The following is a 10,907-nucleotide window of genomic DNA, read 5'->3' as shown; positions in this document are numbered from 1 at the left end:
AAAAAAAAAAAAAAAAAAAGAACAAGAGAAAGAAAATGAAAAAGTGGTAGAGAAAGGAGATGGGCAGAGTAGGGGCAGTTACATACACACAGGAATAGAGTGAGAGGGGATGAGAAGAGGTAAAGTGAGAAAGAATATCAAGCCCAGGGACTATAAGAAACCTTAGGTTTATGCCACACCTTGAGAAAGACAGGACTTAGTCAGTCAACAGTGAGAAAATAAGCAGGCTGACCTGGAAACATTGCCTCACACCCTATTTCTGTGCCCAATGTGTGAGTGGGAGGATGAGTAGAAATCAGATGGGACTAAAGGTTCTGAAGTGCTTGATCAAGAGCACAGTGAAAACATGTTATCAATGAAAGAAGGATGGATGGATGACAGGGAAGAACAAAATGGAAAGACAAGAGGAAGAACTGCATCATCACTAATATCTGACTATACAGTCAAATAAGTGAACCCTATATACAGTGCATAACTGCGTACTTTCAACTTTGATTTCAGACCATTTAGCTAGTTAATTGAGAAGAGAGGATTTGAATTCAGATTTTCTGATTCTAAATTCTGTATCTCTGTCTCTGCACTAATAACAAAATTTTAAATTATTTCACTCCTCCTTCCCACCCATTTCAGGCACCCAGTGCTTTCCTTTTCTATCTTTGTCTCCTTATCAGATCAATGACTGAACCAATAACATTTACTCTCATAACTATTACTTATGTTCAACAGAAATAATTAACACGTAATTATGACAATTGTATAAGACCAGGACTATTCCAAAAGGAAAAAGATACTATACATTTTCTTTTTTGTTTGTTTTTGTTTTTTTTGAGTCTCACTCTGTTGCCCAGGCCGGAGTACAGTGGCGGCATGATCTCGGCTCACTGCAACCTCCGCCTTCTGGGTTCAATGGATTCTCCAACCTCAGCCTCCCAAGTAACTAGGACTACAAACACCTGTCACCTCGCCTGGGTAATTTTTGTAGTTTCAGAAGAGACGGGGTTTCACCATGTTGGCCAGGCTGGTCTCAAACGTCAAACTCCTGACCTCAGGTGATCCACCCGCCTCGGCCTCTCAAAGTGCTGGGATTACAGGCATGAGCCACTGTGCCCGACCCCATATAATTGCCTTATAAATGAACTTTACAAAAAAATAAATCTATTTATAATTTGAGAAAACATGGAAAAAGGGAATTCCTTTTTACAAATGGAGCTGGACAGAGCTTTTCTGACATAATTTTGATACAATTTTGGGCTTAAAAAAATTTTTTTTATTGAGTCGGAGTCTTGCTGTGTCACCAGGCTGAAGTGCAGTGGCGCAATTTCGGCTCACTGCAATCTCCGCCTCCTGGGTGCAAGTGATTCTCATGCTTCTGCCTCCCAAGTAGCTGGAACTACGGGTGCCCGCCACCATGCCCAGCTAATTTTCTGTATTTTAGTAGAGACAGGTTTCACCATGTTGGACAGGATGGTCTGGATCTCCCGACCTCACGATCCACCCGCCTTGGCCTCCCAAAGTGCTGGGATACAGATGTGAACCACCACTCCCAACAGACTTTTTTTTAAAAATCCATACTTGACTGCTATTTTTAAAAGCAAACAAAAAATCGCAAATTTCATTTCCCCAAATTTAGAAGTACTGATAACATGCAAGAAAAACTTAAAACAGCTATACTATAATATCCTACCAAAGATCAGTTTGATAGAACTCAGGAGTTTTATGTTACCATTATAAAAACTCTGCCCCCTCCTTTCTCCACCACCTTTCTTGTTCCTCTTTGATCTCATCCTTCAGCTGATTTCTTGCTGTTTGTCTACAAAATACCTCAAATATCTCATATTCTAAGTACTTTCCACAACATTTTTGGAATTTAAGAGTCAATTTCTAGTAAATGGCACAGTAAGTTTTTCATACAACCTATACACAAATAGCAATATACTTCCACACTATTCAAGATTTATCATTTGACAAAATCGTTTAATAATTTGTAAAGACCTTAAAATTTTTAAAATGCGTATCACATATATTATTGCTCACAAAAATCTCAGTATTGAAGGCATAATTTAAACATACTCTAAAGAAATATTAGCATTGGGGCTGTCATATAAATAAGCACCTTTTTTTTTTTTGAGACAGAGTTTCACTCTTGTTGCCCAGGCTGGACTGCAATGGTGCAATCTTGGTTCACCGCAGCCTCCACCTCCCAGGTTCAAGTGATTCTCCTGCCTTAGCCTCCCAAGTAGCTGGGATTACAGGCATGCACCACCACACCTGGCTAATTTTGTATTTTTAATAGAGACAGGGTTTCTCCATGTTGGTCAGGCGGGTCTCAAACTCCTGACCTCAGGTGATCTACCCGCGTTCGCCTCCCAAAGTGCTCATATTACAGGCGTGAGCCACCGCGCCCAGCATAAATAAGTACTTCTATAGTCCTCTTGAGCATTAAAGGAGTATTGAAGAGGCCAAAGGAACCCAGAAAATAAGAACAAAGTTGTAGTAATCTAATTTGCTTTTTCTTTACATCCTCGTATGACATTTACGAGAGACCCTGTGCTTTGCAGGAAACTGAATCATGCAGCTTCCTGAAGTCACTTACCTTTTATTTAGTGACAAGGAACAATAAGAGATAATATTGACTAGAAGGATAAAAATTATAACAATTTGTAATATTACATTTAAATATTTTTAAATGGCTTATAAAACAAATGCTATTTCATGTGACATCCTTAGCAGGAATAAAAATCATAAATATCCTCATAAATAATTTTTAAATCTAGATATTATTCCAAATAAAATCAGTGTCTTTTTTTCCCCAGCACTCATGGAGAATTATAACATTATAGCAGCCATTAAAATTGATTAAGGGTCACAGGCCTGGAATATGAATAAACTATACTAAGATAAAATATGTCTCTAGCATGTAAAAATTCCAACAAAAACATAAGATAGCTTGGATGTTTTCCTACTCCTTTGGGCCACTGATATGACTGTATTACTAGTGAAATTTTGGCCAGTCAAAATGAACCATATTAGATACTGGTATTCACTTCTTGGTGTCCCAACCAAATATTAGCAAGTAAATCTTAAAATCACTTATTCAAAGATATTGAAGAATAAATATGTCTCAAATATATAAACTATTAGACACTTATTAAGTAACAATATGATGTCTTCAAGGAATTTTCATTTTAGGGAAAATAAAGCAAATAGCTAAGAAACATCTGCAATAAGTCAGTAAACAGTTCAAGAATAAAAATATTAAATGTTAGTTCAAGGGAAAAGTAAATAACTACAGGATTCATGATTACTATAACCTAAAACAATAAACTAGTAAATTTTAATTAATCACTGCTTGACATTACCCTGACATCCCTCCCCACTGGTTGGGTCTCTTAGCTCTGTTCTACTTTACTAGCTTCATTACTTAGCCTACATCCCCATTATTTCGTCTCTCTTGCATCTCTCCTCCCTCATTCATCTTCAGTACAATCTGTCTTTGCTTTTCTCCTGGTTGCAGAACACTGCCAGAGAAAACCATAAAATATGCTGATTACAAATTTATGAGTTCCAATCTCAGATGAGCCTCTGATGCTGCTCAGCAATTGTTTCACTTATTTATCTTGAAATACTTCTCTCCATCCCCCACAATTTGTGTTACACTGTCATCCCTCTCCAATCCCCTAGCCTACTTCCAACAATCCTAGACTAAAAAGTAACCCCTTAAAAAAAAAAAAAGTTCTCAGGTGTAATTTTTCCCTCCATATTCAAATGTACCTAATTCTTATCTATATACAACTCTTAACTTTCTGAGATAGAGTTTAGATAGCTACTCTTTTCCAGAGTTAATCCCCCAACAGCTGCTCTTGATCTTACCTCTTCCTACTTCATTGGGGACCTTGTTCTATTAGTTATTCCCCGATTCTATCTTTAATCTTCATTGGCCCATCAAAAACAAAAACAAAAAAGTTCAAGCATCAAATGAAGGTCCTTCTCTCCTCCCTACCTTCTCCAGTTACTACTTCTCACCTCCCCTTCACTGGCAAACCTCTATTCTCTTTTTGGTCCACCTCCTTAGCCGTATTCCATCTTCACCACTTAGCTCCAGAAAAGGTTAGAAATGACCTAATTTCTACACTGAGTGGCCTATATTCAGAATTTATCTAACCTGACCTCAATGCCCTGAAAAAGTCAATGAAGGTAATAAAAGTAAAAGGAATGAAAAAGAAAAGTCACCATTTGTAATCCTCCAACATAATGACTGATTCAAGCAAGGATCATTAATGGATACCAAAATCACTGGTTAAAGGGTTGCCAGGGAATAGGATATTTACACGGCCATTACGTATCCTCTAGAAATTATTTATGAAAGAGTACAGCCATCTGTCAGTCCCACCTTTACCAAGTAATCAAGCTTGGATTACCAAGAGTGACAGTCTGAAATCATGTGCCTTGTGATCTAATACAGCAGTAGGAATACACGTCATCTGTGTGGTGGTCTCACCAGAAATGTGTGACTAGAATCTAATCATTAGGAACAGACCGATTCAGAATGTAGAACATTCTCCAGGACTCATGGTCTCTACTTCTCAATGGACAAACCTAAAGAAGAGATAAAGGCAGTAGGACTAGTCCAGATTGGGGGAAACTTACAAAGAGACATTCAATGCATTAACCTTGAATGAATCCTGCATTTGAGGGAGGAAACAGCTATAAAGATTTTCGGGACAACTGGGAAGATTTAAGCATAGAGTATACGTCAAATATGTTATTAAGTAAATGTGATATATATAACATATATATAATATCTATCAATACCACCACATTACTTACTCTGAATATTATCTACAACTATTCTACCCTCAAACTCCCCCCAGAAAAATCTTACTGAATAGCTGGGCCTTTGACTACCTCCAGCCTTATTTTTATAGGATTGTGAAAGAAAGGTGACTAGTTAGCAAAATTGTAAAAAATTACATTTTGCCCATTCATTTCATGCTATTAATTCAACTCTAAATGCTACAGCATAACTATGGACTACTGGACATATAGAAAAATCAAAGTGACTTTTTTGCATAAAAAGATGAAAAGTAATTTTAAAAGAAATCTGGAAGGAAATGAGATTTTACAAACGGTGAGCAGGCTTAAAACCCCTATTTCTTCAGTTAAATCCTCACATCTGAAGAACAATTACCGCCGGTAGAAAAATCCTTCAAATACACAGGAAGACAGGCATAGTAAATGAAGACAAAAGGAATTATTCCCAAAAAGGTAATTAATCCAAATAACTGTAGCATACTCTTAAAAAGACTGAAATTTTTTGTATAGGTCACTACCAAACAATTTAACTCTGAAATAAAAAATATATTTTCAAGTCTTCTCAAATAGCATTTTTGAAAACAAGGTAATCTTTTCTCGATAACTTAATTTCACCATTATAATAATCCATTATTTTACTGTGCTATACTGGTGATACTCTCAGGTGCTATACAAGGAAGTCAGTTTGCCCCTATATTAAGGAGTTTCAGATTATAGTGATATACTAGTTATTGTACTAGTTTGTTATCAATATTTGTATTTAGTGCTTCTCTCATCCCTAGAAAGGCTGTCAGACATCACTATTCTCTACCTTATTATCTATTTTCCTTTCTAATTTGATTCTTCTGAAGCGAATAACTCTTCTACAGTATGTTATAGTTGACACAGCATCTTAATACTTACTACATCATTTAGTAACTCTTACAATAGCCTTGTAATACATGGATTATCACTATCCCTGTTTTACAGATGAGAAAACTAAGGCTCAGAAAGAATGAGTAACTTGAGTAACTTATCCATAAGGTATAGATGGTAAATAGCAAAAGTGATCTAAACTGTCAAATTACCTTCTTTCATCAACACATTAAGCTTGTTAAAAACATTAAATAGGCTGGGCGCAGTGGCTTATGCCTGTAATCCCAGCACTTTGGGAGGCCAAAATGAGCAGGTCACAAGGTCAGGAGAGCGAGACCATCCTGGCCAACACGGTAAAATCCTGTCTCTACTAAAGATACGAAAATTAGCCTGGCTGGCGACAGAGCAAGACTCCATCTCAAAAAAAATGCAAAACTAAAAAAAAAAAAACACCATTAAATAAGAGTCAAAAGTGGAGTTCAAAGGGAAAAAAAGATTATAAGCTTTGAATTTTTCTGTAATTTTTCTGTATTATAAGCTTTGAATTTTTATGTACAATGTATGCACGTACATTGTATGTACGTACATACATAAATTAATTAAGTAAAACACTTAGCTTACTTCTCCTTTCCTGGCAGTTGAAGCTGCCAGGATGAAAAAAAAAAATCACTTCTGGACAAAGAAGATATGAATATATTCTATTTACAATTTCAAAAACCTATGTAACAATAATAATTCAAAACATAGTAGTTCAAATTTGCAGCAAATTAAGTCTATTTTTAGGAAAAAAAAGGGTTTCTTTTTTCAGATTTGAAGACAACCTAAACATACAAAAGAATATCTGCATTATGTCATAAATAGACTTTCTTTTATTTTTCCCTCAATTTGCCCCCTTGCAAAGAAAGAGTTAGTTGCTAGAGGACCTAAGGTGTTAAACTAATTCACCAAACCGTGCCTACTGAGACTATTTTCCCCCTGGTAGGAATCGAAAACACTAGGCCCTGATCAGAAATCATGCAACCCCCTAGGTTTACAGTAGTATCATTTACATTTTGAACCAGATAATTATTTCTTGCAGAGGTGGATGCAATATGTCCTGTGCATTGTAGGGTATTTAACAATACCAATAGCATCTCCTATCACCTATGACAACCAAAAATGTCTCTAGACACTGCCAAATTTCCCTTGGAGGTCAAAATCAACCTTGCAGAGCCATTGTTTTAGATGTTAGGGCACTGGATCTTTGAAAAAGGAAACCTCCAACTGGCCCTGTTAATTATAATTTTTTAAAATTTGGATTTAAAAAAATTAAACATTAACAGTACAAGGAGATACCTAAATATTATATTTGCAATCCTTCTTTAGCTTAAAGCATTTTTCGAGGATTTTATAACATGGGTTTCATCAATGTGGCTATATATAGTCACCCACTTTTCCCCAAAGTTGGGGAAATGTCCAGTTCTTTCTCAGCTTGGCTAGCAAAATGTCAAATACATACATATACACAAGAATCTAAACAATTCTAACTTCCAAAGTCCCATTTCTTGCTTTACATGGCCACCCTGTGGTTCTTGAGCCATGCATCCTTGAGATTCAAGCTTCTAATCTCCAGATTTCCTCATCTGGTTGCTGCCAAACTCATAGTGAGGTAAGCAGGAAGTAAGCTGATGACCTTTAAGATCTTTTCCAACCCTGATATTCTAATTTTCAATGACAAAAATGCCTTCCAACTTTTACTTATTGACTCCGAGCTGACCAAACCACCTCTTGAGATTACTGAAGCCATTTATGCTTTTACTTTCTCTAACTTTACGATGAATTCAACTGAAAAGTGTATCAGTTATTTACAACATCGCTTTTAATATTGGTGATCAGTTGCTTATTCTCTAGCTCAAATAAAAAATTTTAACATGCACACTGATTTTAAAGAAAAAAACTTTTCAAGAACCTATGAGCCAATAGCATTTATATGAAAGGCCCACATTAGCCCATTATTGAGACAGAAAGTAGACTAGTGGTTGTTTAAAGCTGGGGGTGGGGAGAAGAGAATAGGGGGTAACAGTTAATGGATACAAGGTCTTCTGAGGGAATGATGAACATGTTCTAGAATTAGATTATGGTGATGGTTGCACAATTATGTAAATAAATAAACTAAAAACCACCAAGTTGTACACTTTTTTTTTTGAGACAGTCTTGCTCTTCACCCAGGCTGCAGTGCAGTGGTACCATTTCGGTTCACTGCAACCTCTATCTCCCAGGTGTAAGTGATTCTCCAGCCTCAGCTTCCCCAGTAGCTGGGATGACAGGCACCCACCACCACACTCAGCTAATTTTTGTATTTTTAGTAGGGACAGGGTTTCACCATGTTGGCCAAACTCATCTCGGACTCTTGACCCCACGTGATCTGCCTGTCTAGGCTTCCTGAAGTACTGGGATTACAGGTGGGAGCCACCGCACCCAGCCAAGTTGTACACCTTAAATAGGTGTACTTTATGGTATGTTAATTTTACCTCAATAAAGCAAGTTTTTGAAAAGCTAAAAGAAGGAAAAAGGAATTTTAATTAACTTTTGTTGATTAAAAAAATATATATATATGGGCCAGGCTCGGTGGCTCACACCTGTAATCCCAGCCCTTTGGGAAGCCAAGGTAGGAAGATCACAAGGTCAGGAGTTCGAGGCCAGCCTGACCAACATGGTAAAACCCTGTCTCTACTAAAAATACAAAAATTAGCCGGGTATGGCGGCACACGCCTATAATCCCAGTTACTCTGGAGGCTAAGGCAGGAGAATCGCTTGAACCCGGGAGGCAGAAACTGCAGTGAACCCAGATGGCCCCACTCAGCCTGTGTGACAGAGTGGGACTCCGTCTCAAAAAAAAAACAAAAGTGAAGAACACATTCTGCAAAGTTTGCTGTTTCATGGGCTATATAGGATTTGATTTTAATTCTGACACAAAAAATTATCTTACCCAGGAATAAATTTTAACTTTCCAGAAAATATAAGCATATGTAAAAGTAATCACCTTTTCCTAGTAAACTTTTAGTATTAAATTCTAATTTCAAAAACACTTCAGAAAGCCAAATGCTATAGTAGCAATACGTCTACAAGAACAAAATATATGAATATCAACAACAAAACAGTCTACAGTTTTGTTGTGATGCATTATTTTAAAAACCCATTAAAACATTTTTCATTTATTTTAAAAGTGATCCTCAGACTGCCTCTTAGATTGGTAGTGTAATAATTCTTAAGCTAACAGAACATAATTTAAAAATAGGCAAATTACAAAATTGCAAACAGCTACTCTCCCAAACATATCTCAGTTACACATTTGTACCCAAATCTATCACGAGGGACAATGATCGCTACGAACTAGCATCCTTTCCTAGGAAATCCGATTCTGACTGCACTACAAATACAGTCAAACAAACAAATCCCATCATTCCCTCTGTTCCATCATTTAACTGCTTAGAAATCATTTAGGCTCTGAAGATACTTTTTCCAATTAGAACTCCCCTTCGAATTTATAAAAGTCAATACACATAAAAATCTCCAGTTTAGGTTATCGCAGTAACATTTCTCAGTATACTACAAATAATTTATCATGGTATTACTTACTTAAAGGCATTTACTATTAAGACTGCCCTTGATTTGACAAATCAGAAATACAGCCAATTAAAAACAAAAACAGTCCAAACAATTTAATCCTTCGAAAGTAAGAGCCTCAATAAAAACCAAAAAATAAAGCTGGTTAAAAGAGAATTTTAAAAAAAAAATTTTTTTTTTTTTTTTTTTTTGCAACCCAGGTCAGTCAAAATGCTAAAAATACCATCTTGAACTGGGCACACGAACAGACCAAATGGCCAATTATAATTGGCAAGCAAAAGTTCCTAAGTCAACGACCGGAGAGCAGGGGCGGCAGGGAGGGCCTGCCCTCCCTTTCTATCTATGCAGAGATGGAAGGAGGCAGAACTGAAAATTAATTATTGAACAAATTATTTCAAGCTACATTGTCGAAATGCAAAACACTGAGTAACTCTTTGGTTACTCTTCTCTTCCCCGGAGAGAAAAACAAACAAATGTTTAAACAATTCCAGTAGAATCCAATAGGACTAAGGGCCTGGCTGGAAAAAGAAAAGGAAAGTTTGGGGGCAGCGTCTGAGGGGGTGATGGAAGTTCCAGAGCCCGGATCCCGGAAAGAGGCGAGAGGGGCTAGAGCGGCGTTTGCGATCGCCAACAGCAGGCAGGGAACACAGCTGCCAGCCCCGATCCCCGAGGGAGAGTGAAAAGGGAAAAAAGGAGGTGGCGGAGAGGAGAATGGAAGCTTCAGCGCCGGTCAGTTGCGCCCGAAACTCTGTCCGCTTCGGGCTGGGGAGAGCGAGGGGGAGGGGTCTCGGTCCCTCTCTCAGCAGTAGGTCAGGCTGAGAGTGGGCCGCGACGCGCGGGGGGTCCGCGGGGCACACCTACCTGCGGGTCCCGGGCAGCCGCCCTGAGCGAGGCCTAGTGCATCGCCGCCGCCTCCAGCCCTCCACGTCGCAGCGAGGCTGCTGCTCCACGGCCGACGCCTCCCGGCGCCCGGCCGGGCCCGGGCCGGAGCCCGGCTTCCCGCCCCCGCCCCGCGCCGGCTGGCCAGTCGACCCGGGGAGCACAGGGCCGCCCTCTTGAACCCAGCTCCGCTCGGGGGTGAGAGGCGGCAGCGGCGGCTCCCTCACGTCTCTCCCGGGTGTCCTGTCAGCCAGCAGTTTCCCCCGGGTCCGCAGCGCCGCCTCCGCCGCTGCTGCCACCGCCTCTCCCACATCCCCGGCCTCCAGGGGAGCCGCAGCCGCCGCGCCACGACCACTGCCTCTAGCGCTTCTGCTCCCGGCTCCACTGCTTTCCCTCACCCCGCCGGCCCGGCCGCCTCGGCCCGGTCGGGTGCGGGGAGACAGCGCCGGAGGCCGCCGCAGCCCCCAGCCCACAATCCACCGCGCGGCTCCGCCGGGGCGGGAGGGCCGCGGCCCGGGCCGGGGGGAGCGTCTGCCGCCTGGAGAAAGGGGCCTCGGCGCGGGCTGGCGTGCCGGTCGCAAGCGCAGCCGGAGTTCTCCCGGGGCGGGGAATGCACCGCGTGGCTTCCCTGCGCCTCCTCTAATAGTCCTACACTCACACAGAAATCCACGCTGAATTCCACTTTCCCCACCACCCTTCCCCCCTTCCCCCGACTGCCAGTTTTTAGGAACACGCAGATGCCTCTTGCCGCCTTC

The 10,907-nt window shown here is 40.1% G+C and overlaps 1 protein-coding gene across 2 annotated transcripts in view; it reads right to left on the bottom strand.

The window, feature by feature from the left end:
- The window catches only part of VPS54 (VPS54 subunit of GARP complex), a 126,018-nt gene extending 115,388 nt beyond the window's left edge, over positions 1-10,630 (bottom strand). For both annotated transcript variants that reach the window (XM_017522147.2, XM_017522151.2), the window contains exon 1: positions 10,135-10,630. The gene's annotated coding sequence lies outside the window, so the exon portion shown is untranslated. The remainder of the gene's footprint in view (positions 1-10,134) is intronic.
- Positions 10,631-10,907: the final 277 nt, after the last annotated feature.

The sequence above is a fragment of the Cebus imitator genome, unplaced genomic scaffold (genome assembly GCF_001604975.1).
Source record: "Cebus imitator isolate Cc_AM_T3 unplaced genomic scaffold, Cebus_imitator-1.0 Scaffold23, whole genome shotgun sequence".
NCBI lineage: Eukaryota > Metazoa > Chordata > Mammalia > Primates > Cebidae > Cebus > Cebus imitator.
This window is presented reverse-complemented; position numbering and strand designations above follow the sequence as displayed.